The sequence below is a fragment of the Lissotriton vulgaris genome, chromosome 11 (assembly GCF_964263255.1).
Source record: "Lissotriton vulgaris chromosome 11, aLisVul1.2, whole genome shotgun sequence".
Classification (NCBI taxonomy): Eukaryota; Metazoa; Chordata; class Amphibia; order Caudata; family Salamandridae; genus Lissotriton; species Lissotriton vulgaris.
In genome coordinates this window covers 649,283,119-649,308,592 of record NC_141699.1, presented here as the reverse complement: position 1 = coordinate 649,308,592, position 25,474 = coordinate 649,283,119, and positions in this window count along the sequence as shown.

The window sequence follows — 25,474 nt, the reverse complement described above, 5'->3', positions numbered from 1 at the left end:
ACTTTAGGAAGTCCGTACAGTGCTGGTATAATGGGGGCTGTATTTTTAAGAAATCTGAATTCATCTTCGCATATGACTTAATCTTCCTTGGCATAGTCTAATAGTGTGCTTACTTTTAGAATCAATGCATTCCACTCATTTCTGTTGGATTTACAGTAGTGTTCAGTGTCGTTTTAAAGTAACATCATTCTCCTATTATAATCTTCTGTGTTCATAAGGACAATGCTGCCCCCTTTATCGCCCGGTTTCACTGTGAGTCTGTTGTTTTTTTCAAGGTTCCTTAAAGCTGTGTTTTCTGCTCTACTTAGATTGTTGTTACCTCTCAGTGGTTGTGTTAGTAAGTCAGCTATATTGCTGTCAACGACTTGTTTGAATAAGTCAACTTTTTGTGAACCATTCCTATAGCAGGTGTCCAATCTGAAATGGCGAGAACTCTGGAATAATAAAAAGAAATCAGTCAGAACAGAGCTACATGCAGATTTTTTAATCGAATACTGTAAAAAAGGTATTATTCCCAGAGGATTGCAAGTAAAAAACGAACCAGGCATATTCATACGCCATGCTAAATTCATCGAAAACTGGACCCTCATCGCAAATCGCTGCAGCAGGGATTGGATGTTGCTCATCATTGAGACAGCCAGTGCTATACTTATTATAGAAAAAATGGAAATTGATGAACTAGACCAAGGGAAGAACACTACAATCGTAACCAGTGGCAGCAACCCAGAAGAAATTACCCAAGAAAAAGAGTTACTTTTTCGGATTCTTCCTATACAAGTATCAAATCCGATAATGAAAGCAACCCAGAGAACAAAAATGGGGGCGAAACCTCCTCAAACCAAAGCTCTCTACAATTTTTAGATCACCGACCACAAAGGGGCAATCAGAGTCGAGGGAGAGGCAGGGTAGAGGGAATTTTTACCCTCAACCTCCACAACAAAAGAGACCCTATATGAAAACCCGGAGTTAATCCAAATGGGATTAAATAAAAAAGCAGCAATTATAAACCTCTCAGACGTAACTCTCACTAAAGAAGAAACATCAGTGTTAGAGAAATGTTTGGGGTTTGCTATCACTACACAAATAGATAAATTTAATCTAGAAAGAGATCTTCAAGGTTTCTTCAGAAAAACCAGACTATATGATTTTTTTAAAGATAAAGATCAGAGGGATCGCCCAGTGAATAAATCAGGGCTTAAACCAAAATCAGATTGGACACCTGCTATAGGAATGGTTCACAAAAAAGTTGACTTATTCGAACAAGTCGTTGAAAGCAATACAGCTGACTTACTAACACAACCACTGAGAGGTAACAACAATCTAAGTAAAGCAGAAAACACAGCTTTAAGGAACCTTGAAAAAAACAACAGACTCACAGTGAAACCGGGCGATAAAGGGGGCAGCATTGTCCTTATGAACACAGAAGATTATAATAGGAGAATGATGTTATTTTTAAACAACACTGAACACTACTGTAAATCCAACAGAAATGAGTGGAATGCATTGATTCTAAAAGTAAGCACACTATTAGACTATGCCAAGGAAGATGAAGTCATATGCGAAGATGAATTCAGATTTCTCAAAAATACAGCCCCCATTATACCAGCACTCTACGGACTTCCTAAAGTCCATAAAAACTTATTAGACCCACCCATGCGACCCATCGTGTCTAGTATAAACTCAGTGACAGAACCACTTAGTAAATATATTGATAAGTTTTTACAACCACTAGTAACTGCCCAAAGGGCCTACATTAGGGACACCACTTGTATAGTAGAGAAAGTGGAAGGTCACCCTTATAACATCCAGAACCAATGGTTAGTGACGTTAGACACAGAGGCCCTCTACACTAACATCCCTCAGGATGATACCATCAAGATGTTAGAGGGCCTCCTAAGCACTAGTGAAGGGGACCTCAATAGCCATGCAACCTTCATAGTTGAATGTGTGACCATCATTTAAAAAAATAATATCTTCCTTTTTAAAAATGATTTCTACAAACAGGTCAAAGGCACCAGCATGGGAGCCACCTGTGCTCCCAGCCTAGCCTGTTTGTACGTAGCAGCTTTCGAAAACAAGCACATTTTTAACAATGCAGCCCCTTACTTTGAAAATATCACCTGTTGGTCAAGGTTCATAGATGATATTTTTTTTATTTGGACAGGAACCGTTGATGATCTGATTGATTTTATTAGTTGGCTGAATCTCGGAGATGTGAACTTACGTTTCACCTCCAAGTACAATAAAGAAACCATTGAATTTTTAGATATCAGCATTAAAGATAAAAATTGAAAATTAGGAGTCGAGCTTTATACTAAACCATCTGATCGCAATACATTATTGCATTATAAAAGTAACCACCCAAGAAGCCAAAGGGATAATATCCCTTTTGGCCAATACCTAAGGATCAGACGAAATTGTACAGACATCAGAGATTTTAACAGATATGCAGACGAATTATCTAACAAACTGAAAGAGAGAGGTTATCCTAAACACTTAATTAGGAAAGTTTACAAGCGAGCAAAATACTACAACAGAGACTCCTTTTTCTCAAATGAAACTAAAAAAAACAGAAAACTCAAATGATAGATTGATATTCGTCACAAACTTTAGTGCAGCTAGTAATAAAGTAAAAAACATAATTAATAGAAACTGGTCACTTTTAAAAGACAGAAATGATACAAAAATCCCAAAACCCATGTTCAGTTTTGGAAGGAACAAAACAGTGAGAAACTGTTTAGTCCACACATTTAGGGAGGATAGAACTGAAAAACAGCACACCATTGATAAAAAGCCCTTACCCATTGGTAATTTTTGTTGTAACATGTGCACTAACTGCGGGACCCAATTGAAGGTGGATACTATCACGCACAATGGCATCACGCACAGAATAAAAAGTTTTATAAACTGCAGAACTAAAAATGTAATTTACTTTATCCTCTGTCCATGTAACAAGGCCTACATTGGCGAAACATCCAGAGAAATTACAACGCGAATCACAGAACACAAGTCAGCAATTAGAACCAAAAAGAAAACCGCACCTTTAGTGGAACATTGGCTGTCCCACAATCACAAAACAGAGGATTTAAAATGGTGCGGTATAGAAGTAATGCAATATAGCATAAGAGGAGGAAACATCCAAACAAAGAGAAAAAAGAGAGAGCAATTTTATATGTCCCTCTTTAATACCTTTAGGAGTGGCTTAAACAATAAAGAGGAATGGGAAAGATTGATTCTGTAACATGGGTAATAATTACAGTAACTGACAATATACGATTATCCCAATGAGGTCTATGATGCTGAAGCCTTAGAACTAACAAGAATGTACTAAGCAATATATAGTAAAACAGTATTCATTGTACTAGATGAATTGTGTACGTTCACAGGACATGTTGTCTGTTTCTACTTTTCACTTAGACGGGGGTCTGTGACTGATAACATAAATGAATTGAGCTTTATAACCGGGAAGGGATGTTATTCACAAATCAATCCTGCAATGTCATCTCTGTTCTGCATGTAACCGCATTAAGTGAAACTCTGTTTATGACAGGTTAACGTAGATAAAATTATCTGTTCACAAACGTAATGTGTACTACCAACATGACCGCCAAAGTCGAAAGTGGACTTTTATAAAAAATCATGTAATGTCATCACTGATTTGCAGATAACCGTAATAATGTGAAGCTCTATCTGTGATTGTTTAGTTTAATTTAAGATCGAATTAACCGTTTTAAAAAATGTCAATGATATTCTTTCTCTGGTATCAAGAACCTTCCACTAAAATTTTCCCAAACCAATATGGCCGCCAAAGTCGGGTTAGGACCCGTAAACTAAATGCATAACCTCATTTTTGGTCCAGGTAAAGAATTGAATATCAGCTACATTGGGATTAATAAAAGACAAAATATAAAGAAAAATCTTTTTTATTTTCTGGTTAGAAAATAGGACTCGACATGAACGGCGATATCCGGGTCAAGCAATCAACATAATACACGAAATTTGAATTTATTTGATTCATGTAGATAAGACCCTCATAAGAAAATAGTCTAGAATACAGGCAGATATAGGGATAAATTCCTAAAAATGTGTGAATCTAGTTTTAGGGAAAACAATAATAAAGATAATCATCTACTTCCGGGTAATGAACGCGAGAGTCAGTATAAGAACCAGTATCAAATCCGGGCTATTATTTTCCTGGAGGACTCGAACACGGAGGAGCAGGGAGGCCGAATCCACTTATTGAGGTATGTGATCCATAGCCTGACGTGAGATCTTTTTCGTTGTAAAATAGTGATACTATGTAAATAGATTTTGGGCTAAACTAGAGTTATTTTGTTTTGCCCGAAGTACGGACAATCTCTATAGAAGTTCCGCCGGTAGTCACCCAATGACTACGGTCCCGTACCAGATACACCCCCCAGCATTGAACTCACTGTATAGTGAGTGATATCACTTGTCACTGACTTTAAAGGACTGTATATGCCCGAGATTTGATGTATAAGGAAGCAGCCTTACGAGTAAGGTCCCCTGGGCTAAAATTCAAATAGGTCACCATAAATTATTCCAACATATGTTTGAAAAAAATAAGTTAATAACTAATAGGACCAGCAGATTTATTGTATACACCATTTATTTTAACAGGCTGATGAAAGACAGGAAGCTAATCAAGCCTTCCCGCATCGGATAAGCGACTAACTAATCTCACTTATCGAGTAAAAATGAGCATATAACTCAGTAATTAAACTGATAACAATAGCAAGTGTATCTCAAAGTGATGGTAAATTTGCAACCTCAGAAAAAGACCCCTACATAATGTGTCTTGCTTTATATGCAGTGATTCCGAATTGAAGAAGGGATCCGATACTCCCATTGAAAATGGCCACATAGTAAATTACGGTGGCTCCTCCGTGCTGTATTATAAGCACAGTTGCCTTAACGCAGGTAAAAATAAATTAATAAACTACAATATAAGCCAAAAGATTTCTTGCAAAACAAGATAGATAACTGTGGAAATTCTGTTCTCCTCCTTATAATAAAGGTATCACATTATCAGAAGAAACAGATTGATACAAGTCTCCAGTCGATTTAGAAGTCTTTTAATTTATAAAAAAAGCTTCGACTCAAGGTATTTGTTTATAAATTTTGGGTAATTTTGAAGACATTATTTATAACTCAATTGCCCCCCCTTTTTTCATTAAAACAAGAGTGTGTATGGGAGGGATTAAAGGGTTGTCCCCACAAAGCAATAGGTCAAGGAGTTTACTGGGCAAAGAGAACAAGAGAAGAAAAAAACAAATGCTATGTATGTATTACTGTATATCTTTTTAAATACAAGGCATCTAAAATACTGTTTTCAATTTTTAGATTACAAGTCAATTGTCAAATGTCCTGATGAAGGTGTGACTATTGTAAACAGACACCGAAACGCTGCGTCCACTCTTTCTTTTGACTGTCTTTTATCACAAATTTTTTATCACGTGGAAAATTATTTTAATAATGTTTTTTAATAATTTAGAATGTAACCCTTAAGGGAGCTACCATAATAAATTGTGTTAATATTTTTTTATATCTTTGTTGGATTTGTTTATCGAATAATGTCTTGGTATACAGTATGAAAAGTGTTCTATACTTTTTTGCCATTATAGTTCAATTGAGATTAAGGACTCTCCTCAGACCATAATCCCCTCACACGTCTTTTCTTAGTCAGTATTTTTGACCCCTTTTGCAAAAACAAACCACAGGGTCTCTTTTCCTTCACCCAATCAGTCACCTCTTAGTACTTCACTCCTTTATTCTTTCATAGGTGTTTTCATCCCAGCCTACCAAAAAATTGGAAAATCCATCCTTCGCACGTGCCACATTTTTATGGTCATATGGAGTGATTCCAAAATTGATTTTATGTTTTCCCATAACAGATTTATTTTATGCCTGATCAGATTTTTTCCTTTAGTCTTTCGTCTATTACAGTGACTGAATAATCTGAAGCTTAGGCACATGATGAATCGATGATCAGTGACACTCCTCTATTCTATGGCAAAATCTCTACCTATCCGCTTAATCCCTCTACCTTACCCTGATGTAGAGTAAGTCAAGTTTCCTTTCCTTACTGCCCAGCAAATGAATTTGCTGTAAATAATTTGTGGTGGTGGGCTAACCAGTCAGTAAAATAGAACTAAGTGCCTGATTTTATACTCTGTGCCTAACATGCTAAATGCAATCTACATAGCCTGTTATTTTCCATGTAGTGCAGTGCATTGTTTTCCCCACTGTCTACTTACGGTACAAAACATAATAATATCTATATTTTATATGTGACATGTGTGATGTAGTATCTTATATATACTTTATCTCCCTCTTTGGAGTCAGGGTAAACAGTTAAAGGCATTTGGAGAAGAGCAGGCCATTGGAATTAAAGAAAGCTAATTGTCAACTACAGCTGCACTAGCTGCAGACAGTTGCAAAGTACCCAAAGCGCTGGCTAGCATGCTTCCATTCCATTAGTTTAGCACAACAACTTGTAATCCATAGTGCATAATGCCTTACTCATTAACTAGAAAAGCCTTTAAAAGAAAAAAAATCTAATAACTGTTTATTCATCTGGTGTTATTCTGCCTTAATTCTTTTCTGCCAGACAGTCAGTGCTTTTCATGTGAGGCATGTGTGATGAAAAAATTAAATTGACCCTGTGAATCTTCTAATTATAATCATATCAAGTCTCATGCAAGCACCATGAGACTTTTTAGTGATGTGTTGCGCTATACAAATGTCTCTGATTTGAATGGGCCTAGCGGACCAGCAATGTACTCCTTCTTTGCCATCCACTACTTAATTTTAAACAAGTGTTTGCACTGAGCATTTTTTGAAATGTGTCTTTTTTCTTTTTGTTTTTCTGGATATAGCCACTCCTGCTGGTTCACCAGCACCACCCCCAAGGCAGAAGAGAGTGCCCTGGCTGAGGTGGCAGAGGCTGGAGACCATCCAGTCTATAAACTGGAAGCTGGTGGCCCTGGTTGATGAAGAGTCGGAAGTATCTGCCTCTGACCCGGGCTCCAGCTCAGCAAGCCAGCCCCAGCCTCCAGCTTCCCGGCCATTACATCACAGGTGCTGCCACCAGCTGTCAGGGGTCCTGATTGCCACAGCTGACACTTCGTCCCACTCAGACAGGCAATTTCAGGTTCACATCCTTCAGCTTCATGACCGCATTAAGAGCCAGCTAGAGAGCATAGAGTAGAGCCTGGACCAGTTCCAGGCCCGAATGGGAATGCCCTCTCCTAAGCCCATTTTTAATTTTTACTTAGTGGGAAGGTATTGTTGTGGGTGAAGAGGGTGGGAAGAGAGTTGGGACTGGGTGTTTTTTTCTAGGACATTGGTTGGGGATGGGTCAATTTGTTTGGAGAGAGGGGTGGATCTGTTGTGGGTGGCGAGGGTGTTTTGTTTTGTAAAACATTAAAGGGGAAAATTATTTTACCAGACTTTATGCCTGAAGTAGGTGATTTGCGTTTTACTATTACTTTGAACTAATGCCTTTTTGCACAGCTTGTTTTTCCAATCTGTTTATAAACGTGTAACTCAGTCAGTTATAGTTAGTTGTCTACCCTTGTATTACTACCCTCTATAACTATCTTGACTATTAGCGGGGATGCTGCCATGACCTATATGACCTACAACAACTTAGATAAACAATTACTTATCTGCAGTTAGATGCTTAGTTAACTAGTTCACTTCACTCCATAGTTCTCCTACCTGAATATAGAAGAAGCAATACCAGTGTAAAGAACAAGGACCCCCTGTTAAAAATATCAATTCTTAGTACAGGGAAATATACAGTGAAAAAATCATAGCATAATATCAACACAATGAATGGAAGAAAGTGCATGAAGGAACCACAAAACAAATTAATTATAAAAACTATATTTCATTTAATAAATACACAAGTGTTCATATTAAAAACAATCAATAAAATAACATCAGTTATAAGCAAAACAATTATACCATTTCCATACAATACATGAAAGAATGTATATCTAAAATAACAAAGTGGAAATCAATATTGTTCAAACATATTAATAGCCACTTTGTTATTTTAGATATACATTCTTTCATGTATTGTATGGAAATTGTATAATTGTTTTGCTTATAACTGATGTTATTTTATTGATTGTTTTTAATATGAACACTTGTGTATTTATTAAATGAAATATAGTTTTTATAATTAATTTGTTTTGTGGTTCCTTCATGCACTTTCTTCCATTCATTGCGTTGATATTATGCTATGATTTTTTCACTGTATAGAAGAAGCAATAACAGGGAAGGTATCTCAACTTCACAAGTAAGGTCCCACTCCCACCTAGTTGAGATCCAACTGTTGCATTAATCGGAAGGATTCTCCATCAAAGCAACAGAATGGAAATAAAAACATTGAGTTGGTGGGTGATAAATTATATGATAGCTTTACAAAGAATTGAGACCAGACTACTACATGATGGCACAACAAAGAATACATGATAGTGATAAAATAACAAAAAATAATAATAGTAACTTCTTCTGAACAATGGGGAACTAGTATTTATTTAAAACTAAATGTATAAACTGCTTGAGTCATGAAAAGTGGACTCAAAGTCTGGAGTGGACAAGGTTAGGTTTTCACGCAGCACCAGGCCTGAATTCTGAAGCAGACAATTGACCTACTTCTATATGTAAAATATGGATCACCTTTATGTGTGGGTAGGTAAATGGTGCCAGTGTGAGCTATTGCTTAAGTAATACAAGATCCTGCAGTAAGTTGTTCTTGCTTTCACCACATCCTCCCCACCAAGTGGAAGAAAATGAAGGAATGAGTATGATATAGTACAGTTAAATGCATTGCAAACAGTCCTTCTGCCCCAGAGACCCAAGTTACCAGATTTCTAAATGTTCAGTCCTCTAGGTTTGTAAAAAATATAATTATGGAGGAGTAAAACCACCCAGTTCTAAAAATATGATTGTTAAAAGAAAAATTATACTGTATTTCAAAATTGGGTGGTGCATCTGCATTCTCCTGAGGAGTGTCCATAACTCTTGGGTGCTTATCTGAACTTGCCCGGTAGGTATGCAGGAGTGTAGAGTTCAGCTTCCACCTTACGTTTGTGCAGGAGATGAAAAGGCCTGCGAATTGTAAAACATAAACTGTATTGTAGAGTCAAGGAAAAGGACAGAATGAAGGTAAGCTTCATGAGGGTTGTACCAAGAAGATACAGAGGCAGAGCAAAAATCAAGACGACTTGGAGTGTCACTTTTGCCACCAGTGCAACACACACCCTCAGCATAATTTTCCAAATCAACGCATCTCTCTCCATTCCAAAAAGCTGAGTATTAGGGCTTAGAGTCATGATTTTCCCTTTGAAGTCAATAACTTATTTCTTCTAGCTGTTGATGAGTTAGTTTCACCATGAGTTCTTCCATCCTCCTCCTGACTCTAAGTAACTCGTCCCAGTCCTGACCCGAACTACATAGACGTGTAGTGCACTGCTATTGAAGATCAAGTGGAGAAACAGAATTGCAGTATTTAGCATTTGCTTTTGTTTGTTAACTAAAGTGACTGGATTGGTCTAGTAAGAACCAGAAAAAAGGAGTAGACCCTGAAAGAAAATCTGGCTAAGTGTGAAAGGGCCAATCAAATCCAAGAAAAATGGTCACACATCATTATGCCCCCAAACATTGCAAATCATCTCAATCAAGTTTACAAATTACAGTTGAACACCCTCCCTCACTGTCTGCTACCACATGAATCATCAATTATCACTCAGAATCACTCACTCACTGTTGCAATAGTTGTCGTCACCTCTTCCAATCCAAGCACAGGGAGGTTAGGTAGTAGAAACACAATTGTATCTTTAACAAAGGCAACACATTTGAATTTGGTATTTTCACTCTAGCAAATCAACTATTTTCTGGGGCAGCTCTGCTAAGTGAAGCAAAAAAGGATTTGGCATGCTAGGAAAGAACTGGATTCAAGCTAGCTGATATGGGGTGTTACCCTGAAACCGGTCCCAGGAGGCTTGTTTCCAGTTCAGGGAAGACCTGGCTTGGGCAGTTCGGGCTGGACTGTCCCCGTGAGGCACAGGGTCAAGATTGATTTGCATATAGCTGCATCTGAATTGAGGAGGCAAAGTGAGCCAAAGAACAATGAGTTAGGAGGGTATGCTCAGACGTGGGTCCCTTGCTCACTTTGCCACTGGATTCAAGCAAGTTTGGCTGATGAGGGTGTTACCCCGAAACTGGACCCAGGATGCTTATTTCTGGTTCAGGGAAGACCTGTATTGGCAGTTCAGGTTGAACTGTGCCCATAAGGCACTGGGTCAAGACTGATTTGCATATAGATGGGTCTGAGCTGAGATGGCAAAGTGAGCTAAAGAACAATGATGGATTCAACGCAGATCAGTGACTGGGGGTGAGTGTCTGAAAAGTTTCAGCACTCTGTCTATCATCTACTTGTGCTTGCCTTTAATATGTTACTGCCATTGTCCATGAAAACAAATCCAGTTGTGAGACCTCTGGGTCACAGCCATTCAGACATCTTGCTGTAAAATTCACCCAAGATGTTTTCAACTGTATATGATCTCTCCATGGTGAACATGGCCACTTTTGCATGCTTCTGAACGCTCTAAAAGCTTTTTTCAGGGCCAAGACTTGTAGATAACTTTTGCTTTACTCCTACAAAAGAGATCCAGTGTGCAGCGATGCATACGTAATCAGTCGCCTGACAACTGGTCCACATGTCTGTCATCAGGTGGATAGTGTGAACCATACTTTACTGCAAAGCTTGTCCAACCAATTGCAGCACATCGTGATGCAGCTCTGGAACAGCAACTCTGGTAAAAGAGGTCTAACTTGGAACCTTCAATTTGAGGCAAATGGCTGCCACAAATTTTAACAGTCCCACTCCTTCCACAAAAGAAAAAGAGAGGAGGTTGTAAAGTTTTGATGTAAAATGATAAATAAATCCAAAAATATGAGATTTAGATTTAATAGGATTAAGCACAGTACTTCAAACTGCAGATCACAAGGCAAAATGACCCAAGCACAGTTGAAGAAACAGTTCTAAATCGAATTCCTAACAGAGCAGTATGTGCTCTGATTAAAAGTATACAGACTATTAAAAGGGAAATGTACAAGGAAAGAAAGAATGATTTAAATGAGAAATGGCAATAATAAAAATAGATGAATAACAATGCAACACATTTCTCCCCTAGGGAAAACTAAATACAATTATCAACACTTCTTGTGACACTCCTGACATTCCATACTTGCGATTGATTTTAACAATTCGGATGGGTTTACCAAATTTAAGTTTTCCTTTAGAAACATAACCAGGTTTACGAATTCTCACCCATTCGCCAACAGTAATTGAAGGCACTTTGACCTTCATGCAAATGTCATATTTAGATTTGCTCTTATTTTGTTTATTTTGTTTGACTTCCACTTTACGGGTTTTATCATCAATTACAACTTCAGACTGACAAACATCATTAGTCTTTTTGAACCACCATGGGCACAATTTGGAAACAGGATCCCTGCCTCTCAACAAACTAAAAGGTGAAACTTCAGTAGTAGCATGGGGTTTAATACGATACAACCAAAGTTTCTCTCTTAACTTCTCTTTCCATTGAACACCAACATTACGAACCCACAAAATATCCAGTTTGAGAACTCTATTATATATCTCGACCTGACCATTTCCTTGTGGCTCATACAATGCTGTGGTGATGTGTTTTATGTTGCAAAACTTCAGGAACTCTAACATTTCATACGACTTAAACTGTACTCCATTGTCAGATATAAGAACTCTCGTGCAAATATCTCTTTTAAAAACAGAATAACACTTTCTGTAGTGGGATGGGGTACCAACTTGATTTCCGGCCATTTTGAAAGATAATCCACAGCCACTATGACAAACCTTCACTCCTGTGGTAAAAAATTGAACAGACCAGCGATCTCAAGACCCAATTTTTACCATGGTTGATCTGGCAATTTCACAGGAATTAACAGAGCAGGATCACATTTACACATCTTATCACTCCTAATACAATCAGGACATTCTTTAACAAACTTGTCAATAAATCTGTCTACACCAGGCAACCAAAAATTTGATCTAATCAATCTCTTCATGGACGACATCCCTAAATGACTATCATGGCTCATAGATAGGATGACATTGCGAATAGAAGCTGGGGGAATACACTTTCCTTCCCTGAAAATCAAATCCCCTTTTGTGATCAACTCCCCAGAGACATTCCAATAAGGGACAATTTCAACTGGAATATCATTCTTAGAAGGCCAACCTGTTCTTATATAGTCCAAAACCTTACTTAGTACTTCATCCTCACCCATACTTTTCCTCCACATTTCTTCAGAAATAAAACCAAACTTCTCAGAAATTGTTTCAGCGATACTAGAAACTACTTCCTCATCTTTACACTTATTTTCAGTGGAACAAGGAAGTCTAGAAAGACAGTCAGCCGTCACATTAATTTTCCCTGGGAGATATTCAATATCAAAACTGTATTCTTGTAAATATGTCATGAGTCTGGCAATACGAGCAGTAGCTCTAAGACCACCACCAGGAAATAGAATAGATACTAAAGGTTTATGGTCAGTTCTTAGCATAAATCTTGCACTCCAAATGTAATTGCGAAAGTGTTTGACTCCCCAAACACAAGCCAGCAACTCCCTCTCAATCACTGCATAACCCCTCTCGGTGACATTAAGTGTACAGGAAGCAAATGAAACATTCCATTCCTCTTTTCCAGCACTTTGAGACAAACCACATCCTAATCCATATAGGCTAGCTTCAACAGTGAGAACACATAATTTGTTCATACAATATGGTTTGAGAGTTGGGGTAGTTACCATCTTAGCTTTTATGTTCTCAAAAGCTTCTTGTTGTCTATTTCCCCAAATAAACTCCACATTTTTTTAGATAGTTCTCTCAACAGTGCCATCTTCGTAGCAAAATCCTTGATTAATTTACTATAGTACTCACAGAGTCCAGAGAGACAAAGCAGTTTGTCTTTACAGTCAGGAGCAGGTGCTTTCAAAATTGCATCAATTAACGACTTTTTAGGTAACACACTATCTTTGGATACAGTGTGTCCCAAATACTCCACAGACTCTTGATACAATTTGCAATTCTTACTTTTGATAGTGAGCTCATATTCATTTAAAACATTACACACATTTCTGAGATGTTCTGTGTGAATTTCATTGTTCTTGGAAAAAATCTGGATGCCATCTTGAAAGCACTTGACATAATGTTGCAGGTCTTTAAAAATATGGCACATTGATCGTTGAAAGACAGATGCTGCCGATGCCAGTCCGAAAGGCATTCTCTTAAACTGAAGAAGACCCTGGGGTATAATAAAAGCTGTTAAATGCCTTGACTCTTTTGCCATCTCCACCTGGTGATGTGCTGATCTTAGATCAAGCGTGGAGAACACTGTAGCTCCTCCCAGCATACTCACCACTTCATTTATATTCGGCAAAGGATGACAATCGATAGGGATATTGGCATTCAGAGCCCTCAGGTCAATACATAGTCTCAAAGATTTATCCGGTTTTCGTGCGAGGACCACTGGAGAAACCCGTTCCGAGGATTCTATTTCCTCAATCACACCACTACACAACATCTCCTTCAACGCATCACCCAACTCTTCTCTGACATTAATAGGAACATTCTTTAGCTTCTGTACGACTGGTAATGCCCCCTGTTTAAGTTTGATAGCCTGAGTAAATCCTTTAGGTTTTCCATGTTTCTCAGAAAAAACACTAGGGAATTCATTAGCTAAATCCTTCCTTCCTATATCTTTCTCTACCACCATTACTGGATCTTTATTGCGGGGATTTAAGATAATCTTCAACCTCCACTGGTCTCTCCAACTCAATACATTAACTACTTTTTTTGCAACATATAACTTGATAAACGCAGACCTTCCCTTAAAATGAACAGAAGAAGCAATGTATCCTATAAAATCAATGGCAGATCCATCAAACCCCTGAGCCACAATATCAGGAGAACATAAATCTTGAGTAGATTTCTTAGCACCATATTTTTCGTTGAAATAGTTCTCAGTCACAATGGTCCAAGGGGAACCAGAATCAGCCATAAGCTCAAGGTCTTCATCCAAAAATCTGACAACACACTTAGGAGAGTTCAAAGTCTCACTCTCAACCACACTTATGTTCACTAATGAAACTAAAATACCTTTCTCCTTAAGGGAATCACTGCAAGCTGACTGTTTACATTTGACACACGTAATCTCATTTGTGGGATCAATTCTTACACAGGAAACTTCACTTTTCTTATTATGGTAACTGTTCCTATCATTCATTTTCCTCTTATCATCACTACAACATTTCGAGAAATGTCCTATCCTCCCACATTTTTTACACTCCTTTCCTATTGCAGGACAGAATTTAATGGAAGCCACATGATTGTAGCTCCCACACATGTAGCATACAACATTTTTGTATTAACCCTAGTGGTTTGGGGATTTTAGCAATATTATTCATAGTACACAACTCATGGGGATTTTTAACAATTTTTTTCATAGCACACACACCATCACAAGCTTTATCACTTTTTTCACCCTTTGTACCAACATCTTGTATGGTCTTCATCCATTTATCTGATTGTATTTCCACCGCTAAAGCTTTTGAGCAATCTTGCAAACTAGGATTACCCAATATCCATAACTGTTCTTGAATTTTTTTTACTCCTAACATTCACAATGATTTGATCTCTAATCATTTCATCCATTATAGCCCCAAAATTGCATGAGACAACAAGTGATCTCAATGCAGTCCAAAAATCATCAAAGGATTCGGACTCTCTTTGTGCTCTTGTGTAACATGTATAACAGTTAAGTGCTATGCTGGTAGTAGGTTTGAATCTAGTCTCTACACGCAACATCGCTTCATCAAATACACCTAAATCTCCTGGAACTGTGGGAAGAGTTCTAAACACCGCTTGCCCCTCTGACCCCAAACAGTGAAGGAAAATATTTTTTTTCCTTTCATTCCCCATTCTCTCACCATCAATAGCTTTTAAATAAGTCATAAACTCCTCTTTCCATCTAGTTCATGGTATGGGAGGGTCACCCTTAAACTGAAGAAACTTAGATGGAGGATCAAACTGCATAATGTTACCACAAAATCTACCAAACCAAAAAAAAATTGATACAAAATAATATAAACTATATGAAATGTAGGATTCTTACAGCATAAAAATATCATTCAAAGTATATGCAATTATAATGTAATGATGCCAATTGAAACTGTGCACACCAGCGTTATGTGCAACAATAAGGTCATCCATTCAGAGCTGTGTTAATAATAACATGAATGTCAATGTGAATGTGTCATATTAAATACCTCATTTTCCGGTATGTATTCAGGTACCGGTATTCAGGTATTGCCGTGAACACCGACCTTGAATAACGCTTTATAGTAAAGCCGGTCAAATCCTTTTGTGAGATTACTCGATGTGAAATCCAAAATGGTGTCCAATGACATAATAACGTTATGCTAACGTTATGCTCCGCTGTAACGCATACGTGGTGACGCCACTCCATCAGCGTCAGTTTGAGGAGCTTGCACGTCTATGAGCAGCCGGGTTCCAGTAGAATGATGATGACCTAAAATGCCGCCGATGTAGAACACCCCGCGTCATCAAGACAACAAAGACGCTTCAGGTAGGTGTTGGTGTTGCGTGGATAGTTAAAAGTTAAAAGATGCCGCATAGGATATAAAAAAATCAAAAATCTTTATAGAGTCCACTAAAGCACATAGAAAATCCGGAGTTTTACGCAGCAAGTAAGGTTGATTTCCAGAACATGAAGACGTGCGTATATCCGTGTAACCCAAATGCAAGGTCACTTGGGAACACACCAAAGCGGGAACTCCAAACAAAATGTTTTAAAACTCCAAATACTACACACAGATGTAAAGAAAGTCTTGATTTTCATTAAGAAATAGCATGAAATAATCCCAGGTCCAAGCAGACTCAACCAATCAAACACAATATCCACAAAAATGTAAGAATGTACCACTCATGTGCTTTAAAGAGTAGCAGGTACTTGAACCCTCGTCGCCAAGATTGTAAAGTTTTGATTTAAAATGAGGAATACATCAAAAAATATGAGATTAGTTGAAGAAACAGTTCTAAATAGAATTCCTAACAGAGCAGCATGTGCGCTGATTAAAAGTATACTGGTAAATGCAGTTCAATTTAGCATTCAAATTGAACTGCATTTACCAGGATGCAAAGGGACGAACTGTGCTGGGAGGTGAAGCAGTATGCTTCCACCCCCCTTCTGTTTAAAAAGGCTCCCTCGAGCCACTGGGCTTTTGAGCTCTTGGAGATGCACCTGTGCGCCAGGGAGAGGCCCAGAGACCTGAGAGGATTGTGGCAGGTTTCTCAGCAAACCCCAGATAGAATTTTGTTTTATCTCTACTGATGAAGGATATAATCCAGAAACACATGTGTCTAGATATTAACAGCACTAACCTGCACCAACTTTGGTGAAACACTATGCAAAATTTCAAGTAAGCATTCAAATTGAACTACATTTACCAGGTAGCAAAAGGGTGAACTGTGCTGGGAGGTGAAGCAGTGTGCTCCCATCCCCCTTCTGTTTAAAAAGGATCCCTTGAGCCACTTAGCTGACGAGCTCTTGGAGATGCACCTGTGCGCCAGGGAGAGGTACAGAGACCTGAGAGGATTGTGGCAGATTTCTCAGCAAACCCCAGATGAATTTCGTTTTATCTCTACTGATGAAGGATAAAATCCAGAAACACATGTGTCTAGAGATTAACAGCACTAACCTGCACCAACTTTGGTGAAACACTACAAAATTTCAAGTAAGCATTCAAATTGAACTGCATTTACCAGGATACAAAGGAGGTGAAACAGTGTGCCCCCATCCCCCTTCTGTTTAAAAAGGCTCCTTTGAGCCACTAGGCTGACAAGCTCTTGGAGATGCACCTGTGCGCCAGGGAGAGGTACAGAGACCTGAGATTGTGGCAGCTTTCTCAGCAAACCCCAGAAGAATGTTGTTTTATCTCTACTGATGAAGGATATAATCCAGAAACACATGTGTCTAGAGATTAACAGAAATAACCTGCACCAATTTAGGGCTTCGTTAAAACATGGTGCTGATTTAGTCCACCTACGGGGCAGGCTAGCGGTCCATCGAGCCACTACATCAAGTGCTTCCGTAATCCACGTATCCACTGAGCTGCATGCCACATTAATATCCTCTCTCAGGAGAGGACGACTGGAGGGCGTGAAAAAAGCTCACCGAGTTAAAACTAGACCATCTCCTGTGTGGGGTGCTTGATCCTATTGCAGCTACAGGGAGAATTTTAGCTAGAGGAATAGTGAAGGCAACAAGATGGTGGGCAGTCCATGGGACTGCAATCGAGGATTCAGTTTCTAAATCTATGTAGTTAGTAAAAATAGGGTCTAATACATGACCTAGTTGGTGTGTTGGGAGAGTGGATTTAAGTATTAGCTGAAGGGCATCTAATTCCTGACATAGAGATTGAGCTTCACAGTCAGTGTGGTCATCAAAGTGTAAGGTAATATCACCTAAAACAATCACATTGTTGCGCTTGTTACATCATTTGCTCCGCTAATTTAGAGATAAAATTAGTAGCGGGACCCGGAGGTTGGTAGATCAGAAAGCCCTTGACTGTGTGGTTATCAGCTGCCGTTATCAAAAAGAAGGCAGCTTCGCTTGTGTCTATGTTGGCTGTATCCAAAGTATATTTTAAGGATAGTTTGTAGACAATGGCTATTCCTCCTCCACGCTTAATTAGGCAATCCAAACTAAGGATGCCGTAATCCTGCGGAAAGGCATCCAGTATCTCAGGGGCAGAGTTCTCATTCAACCAAGTTTCCTTGAGAAATCAGGTTGATTGTCTAGAATACAATCATAGATTTCAATCTTATGTTTGTTAAGGGATCTACAATTAATGCGCATTAATTTTAACTTATGCTTTTTCCCAAGACCTGCCTTAGGTACAGTTGTTTTATATGGGCAGTGACTGCACTTCAAAGGCACTACCTCCATAGATAGACTGTGCCTACATGAGTCTAGAACAGGAAGACCTAGTTCTTTTAACTGCTCAGCTGAATATTTCAGGAGCTGATTTATACTGGAACAAGCAAGGGTTCTGGCCCCTAGCCCCAAGCAGACAGGCTTGCTTTTGGCACACCCACTGCGCGCGTCCGCTCCGGCATGCGTCTAAAATAGATGGAGAGCTGCCAAAAATAGCCTGCCAAATTCCCCTTGAACAACTAGCCCATCAGAAGTGAGGGAAAAGCCTAGTCCCGCCCTCCGCTCAAACGGCAATGCAGCCGCGGCGGAACAGAGCAAGAAAATCAATGAGGGCCAAAGAGGAAATGCAGGTAAGTGAGGCAATCAATGAGACTCAAACACAAAGTTGCGCTAAGTTTAATTAATAAAAAAGCGATTCAAATGCATTTAAAACTAATTAGTACTTGTCCAAGAAAATGTTCCCCCCTTCGCAGAGAGTTGTATGCTTACAGACCCGGCCACTGTCTGCTATGCTGCGCGTCCGTTTCGGGAAGTGTCAAGAGAACTGCCAAAACTAGCCTGCCAACTTCCTCGTGAACAACTAGCCCAGCAGAAGTGAGGGAGAAGCCTAGTCCCGGCCCTCCACTCAAATGGCAATGCAGTCGTGGTGGAAAAGGGTGAGACAAACAACGAGGGCCAAAGAGGAAATGCAGGTAAGTGAGGCAAACAACGAGATTCAAACACAAAGTTGCGCCAAGTTTAATTAATAAAAAGCGATTCAAATGCAGTTAAAACCAATTAGTACTTGTCCAAGAAAACGTTCTCCCTTTCGCAGAGAATCATATGCTTGCAGACCCTGCCACTCTCTGCTATGCTATTATATTAGCTAACATTAAAGGAGATGTAGCAGCAGTGGCAATACGCCATCGCCTGAGGGATTTCACTCCTTTACAACAGGAACGCGAATTACCTAAATGTATCAAAGACACCTATGCTGAACTAGGAAGAGATAGTTTGGGAGCTAGAGCAACACAACCTCAACTGAGGGGTGGTCCTGAAAAGGATAACACCAAGCAGGCACTCGATTCTTCCAAGAAGAAATGGGATAATAATAAAAAACAAAAGAATAGAGAGAATTGATCTCAAACCAGGAGTGGGTCTCCTCAACTGGAGCCCTACAAAAGTAGATACAACCTTAGAAATAGAGATAACATTAAAAAACCTGACAGGTATTAGGATACTGATACACGTTCCTCTCACTCCTTTCAGGGTTCACCAAGAAACTCCAAGAGAGCAGGACGATCAGAACACAGTCAAGAAGAGTGTACAACGTCCAGAGACATGCAGTGTGCTTCAAACTATACTTCCAAAAAAGTAAAGAAGCCAAAATCAAAACCTCATTTTATAAAGAATAATGTAGCAGGTCTCAAATTTAGACATGCCTAGAATTCTGAGAACTCAACTTCTGAACGGGAAATCAGCTCTGACAATGCTAGACAGCTCAGCATAAGTAACAATAGCTCGCCAGAATTTCTGGTGGCAGTGGAGTTAAATGAGCATATCACGGTGGAAACACCTGATATGAGGGTAAGTGTCCCACATAGGTTACATCAGATAACACTCCAAATGGAGGGGAACAAACCCCAAAAAATGAAAGGTCTCTTTTGGGAGAACCTAACTTATGGCTATGACATCCTTTTAGCTGAAAATGATTGCCTGCCTGAAATTGTTATGGATTGCCTAAAGCGAGAAACTGTAACTTTACCGGCTTTTTTCGACCTCGTTCCAATATACTTAAAACATACATACGCACAGGAGTGGGCGGTAGCACTTGCTCCATCTTTATATCGCAACCACGTTCGGTGGGATGCTGAGTCACCTCACCATATAATCACAGTAAAAACTAGTCCAACTGCACAGACACAGTACTCAATAAAACAAGAAGTGACAAATCAGGTCAGGGAGATCTTAGATCAACTTGAATACCAAGGTGTAATAGAAACTTGCACCTCCTCAATGATTAATCCTTTTTTCCTGTAATGAAACACAATAATTCATACCATTTAGTTTTAGACTACAGACATCTGAACACATGCACTAAAGCATTTGCAGTACAGAATGCACACAGTGCCACATTTATGAATAACATTGTGCGGAAAAAATACAAAACAACACTAGATATCTCAAATGGATTTTTCTGCCAAAATATAGCGCCTGAGAGCAGGTATTTGACAACAATCTCAGCGCTAGGTTCCCAGCGTCAATTTTCTCAACTCCCCCAAGGGAATAATAATGCCCTGAGTTGTTTTACGCTAGGGTAATGGAGTTACTTCAGAATTTGGATTAAGAGGCATTGTCCTATGTAGATGATATTTATCTGATGGATGATTATTTAAAGGATCACTTGACCAGGGTGAGCAACATAATTTTGGGGTTCACCACTGAGGGCTACAAATTCAACTTTAAAAATTCAAAAATAGCCCACCTCAATGTCCTATTTTTGGGATACAAGCTTTCAAGTGAAGGTAAAAGCCTGGCAGCCAACTTTTTAGAAAAGTGTGTGCTGCTCCAACCTCCTAAATCTTTGAAGAACTTACAATCCATATTGGATTTTAAAATGTTTAGCAGAGCATACATTTTGGATTAAGCAGAAAGGTAAAACCTTTCAACAACTTAATCGTACCTGATTTATTAGTTATGCATTGGACACAGGAACACACAGATATCCTTCATTCCCTACAAGCTGACATGATACCTTCAAAACACTTGCAGACACGTGTATATTCCTGCAACCTGGTGATCCGTGTTATGGCGGGTCAATCTGGGTACACTTACCTAACCTTCAATGAAGGCGAAACAGTACCCATAGCATACAAATCACACTTGTACACAAACACTGAAATGCGCTTTGCTTCTACAGAAAAAATACTGACAGCATGTCACATGTCCCTCGGAGCCCTCTCAGGATTGGTTCATTGCTCAAATGGATCCACCTATTGACATCCTCAATTCCGACTTGCCATTATAGTACGGAAGATTAAGAGGGTCAATCGGGAGAAGGAAAGGATGGGAACATTGGGGAGGGGACTTGCGAGGAAGAAAGGCTAGTTATAGAAACACTGATCTTTAAATACCATATACACATATATAACAAACACTCTTATGATTTCTCTACCCCTATATACCTGTAAAGAAAAATAACAAGATCTTGCAGTAGCATTTAAGAAGGACAATTTGTTTTTCATCAAGAACCTTCCAATGGCTACCGCTTCTTCTATTGAACAGAATTGGTATAAATCTATATCTCAGTCAGTCGATACTGTGAACAAAAACATATAATTATGCAATGCCTAATGAATACATCTAAACTGTAAGTTAGATAGTACCCACCAATATTGGTGTGAGTTTGAACATCACAAGGGAGGAAGGATAAGACTTAATAAGCAACCTCTCACTGTCCCCCTGCTAGAAGACGAATGCAAAACACACACCATGAAACTTTCATTTGACTGTTAGCTGAGCCTTCTGGGTATCATTCCAAATTAAATGTGTGTTAAAACACCATACATATAGGTACGGCGGACTATGAATTGTTTGAAAGTACTTATTATAGCCTTGAATTGTAGATAATAAACCACCTGGTATATAGGAAGTATCAAAGTATCTGAGGCAAACACAACTCCAGGAAACAAATAATCTGTAGACTTTACACAAGCTTGAAATCAAGAAACTGGTTCCTGAAGCAAATATACAATAATAGTTCTGATAGCAAATCAAGAATGCAGCTTGACCTTCAACAAAGGATCAACTTCATAGGAACTGGAACGGCGGTGCCTGAAACACCCTTACCTCACCAGATACTCAAGAAGATTCAATTCTTTCGTTCTGGCACAGCCACCCAAACAGGATAATCTGCGGCGTTTCCTCCATCAGTGCAGGCTTTCAGAGCCTTCTTTAAGACTGAACAGCATCATTTCCTGTGCGCATGTGACGCGGCACACAGGCTTCTGGGAAAAGTAGTTTTTCTTTACTACGGAGCATAGAAGCATCCGGGTTTTCTATCAGGCCAACCCGCCTGCAATGCCCAATAGACGGAGGTGCTTTTCTCCCAAAACACCATCCGTTTCAACTGTTCTTGAGAGTGGTCAGCGGTTGTAAGCACACGGTATGTAACAGCAGTACAGACTGCTGTAGTGAGAGAAAGAGCACTGGCTCAAGAGAAACAAATAATTGTCGTAACTCCAGTACCAGCCTTAGAGGCTGCTACAAAGGCAAGTTTTCCTAATGCTAAAGCCTTACATCCAAGATGATACCATGGACTAATTCTCGCACTGCCACGGATGTAGAATACATATATGACCCTTGTCTAAAAACACAAGCATTCATGTAATATGAACAAGAATATCATGTCCCAAATTAAATAATGCCTCTAGATCAGTATGAATATATAATTTACACTGACGGATCTGCTAAGCCCGCCGAAGTAAACAGCAATACAGCACTGCGTGTGCCATTGTGAAGGGTTGTATGAGGGAACACAAATTCCAAACTAGCAGTACGAAGACACAGTCTCTAGGAGAGTGAACGGCACAGCTGGCAGAACTAAAAGCCCTGTTACTGGCACTAGTAAATCCGGATCGAGAATTCCTCACACGAATATCTGGCACAGCTGGCACAACTAAAAGCCCTGTTACTGGGGGGAACGTCGTTTACGACGCAACTTTTAGCACGCAGTGCTATTGCAACGCGGTTTTTAAATCACATTCTATTACAACGCATGACTCTGGGGGGCGCTCAAGGATAGGGAATACTTTTAATTTACTATCCAACACCTTCCCTAGTGTCAACGGGGACTGGTGTTGGAATAGTAAATTAAAATATTCACTATCCAACACCCCTTTGTATTATGCGTTGTAAAAGAATGCGTTATAAAAACCGCGTTGTTACAGCATGCGTGCTAAAAGCATGCGTTGTAACAACGTACATCCGTTACTGGCACTAATAAATATGGATTGAGAACTCCTCACACAAATATCTTTACTACTGGGGTCAAAATGGGTTTAAAGACTCAAAAGGTAGCACAATTAAGCATAAGATGCCACGGGAACAGGTAGCTGAGTTGAAAAACGAACTACCAAGTGCTCACATGATACACACGCTGAGTAATCAAGGTGATGGTGTTCACGTTGAAGGGAATTCATTGGCTGATGGAGTTGCGAAGGGGCAGTGCGAACTGCTGCAGTAGCTGCAATCACTTGTTCAAAAACGAGAATAGATGGATGGATAAAGGTAGCTTATATTGCTTCACGCAAAAACAGCACAGCCTTACCGAAAGGCATAGTTGGCAGAGTACTACTAGGCAGAATTCCACAAAGTTGACAAAAACTCAGTGAATTCCCCAACTTCGCTCCACCAGACACCCAATTAATAAAAGACACCTCATATACTTTTGGTAAAATAACAAGTATCTCTATCTTTACATGCTAAAATGCATATAATCATTTCACAAAAGTGAAAATGAAAATTTTGCAAGCAGTGAGAGAGGTGATGATTTTCGGATCCTCCCTAACCTGGGGAGAAAACCAAGCAGTAGCCTTGAAAATAAAGAGCACATCTTGCTGAACGATTCGGTGATGGTCCTATCCTCTTAGGACCACCCCTAGCACAGTTATGGGCAAAAATACAATCCCAACCAAAGGCCCTGCGAAGCATTATAGGACGAGATTAGCAGTGGGCAGTGAATATTATAGTATCCAATATCAAAATAATACTACAAAGAGCTGCAGTTCAACTAGTCGTTACTAGGTGTCCATCACAAGTCAAATACAAAAGCATTGAAACCCTTTCATGAAGCTGCAGTTCCACTAGTCGTTACTAGGTGTCCCTCATGAGTCAAAAGCGACACCTAGCAACGACTAGTTGAACTGCAACTTGATGTAATAATTTCAATGCTTTTGCATTTGACTAGTGAGGGACGACTAGTTGAACTGCAGCTATTAGTAGAATTATTTTGATATTGGATACTATAATATTCATTGCCCACTGCTAATCTTGTCCAATAATGCTTTGCAGGGCCTTTGGTTGGGATTGTATTTTTGCCCATAACTGTGCTTGGGGTGGTCCTAAGAGGATGAGCCCACCACTGAATCGTTCAGCATGATATGCTCTTTGTGTTCAAGGCATCTGCTTGGTCCTCCCCTAGGTTAGGGGACCCCAAAATCATCACCTCTCTCATTGCCGGATATCTTTCATTTTCAAAATTAAATTTTGTGAATCGGTTACATGCTTTTTAGCATGCAAAGTTGCTTTATCAAAGCATTTTGTGGATGCAGTTTAGTAGCTGACACAGCTACGTGGAGGAATGAAGTTTTTGACTGAATTTCATGGTTTTAATGGAATGCGTAGTTAACAAATCTCTGAAAACTCCGCTAGCGGAGCGGAGTTCATTGCCCAGGGTTACCTACAAGTTAGATGCAAATAACATTCCATATACTCATATTCCATGAGTAGGGGATAGAGTAATACCAAACATGCATCGCAGATTTGGTTTAATTCTAGCTGCACACGAGGGTCAAGGTTCTGCCCAGGCAGGGATTACCGCAACGGTTTTATTAATGCATCAGCGCTATTGGTGGCCAGGGTTAACTAAACAGACAAAGAATTTTGTCCTAAATTGCGACATCTGCCAGCAGATGAAGGATTCCACCGTAGCGCGTCCAGAACAGACACCATTACTAATATCAGACAGACCACTTGTAAGTGTCTATTTGGACCACTGCAAGTGCCTACAATCGGATGGGGCTTACAAGTATATCTTGGAGGCAGTGGATTCATGCTCTAGATTCCTATGGGTATGGCCTGAGAGCTCGGCTGATGCTCGAACTGTTATACAATATTTGAGAGTCTTTATAGGGACATACGCAGTTGGCACATTACATTCTGAATGGCCCTGTGTTTAGCTCTAGGGCTTACAAGGAACACATGGGAAGTTTGGGTGTAGCATTGTGGTACTCTTCTCTGTACCATTCCGATGGAAATTCAGTTGTGGAGAGGAAAAACAGAGACTTAAAGCAATCTTTAACAGCAAGAGTATTAGGTTCAGATGTAGTTGGGTCAATCACTTATATGGGGTACAACGAGACCTCAATAATATGCCAAGAAGTTCCCTAGGAGGTGTCACTCCTTATGAGGTCATATTTGGGATGAGAATGTGGGTACCTGATCTCAATTGTGAAAGCACAGTGGCGATTGAAACACCATTTGACATCAATAAACGTATGGCTGTTTTACAGGATCTGAATGAGTCCTGGGCACTACTAAGCAATGTGCAAGTAAAACGCACCACCAATGGGGAAGTCAAATCAGTGACGGCAAGACCTGCCTGGATCCCAAAAGTT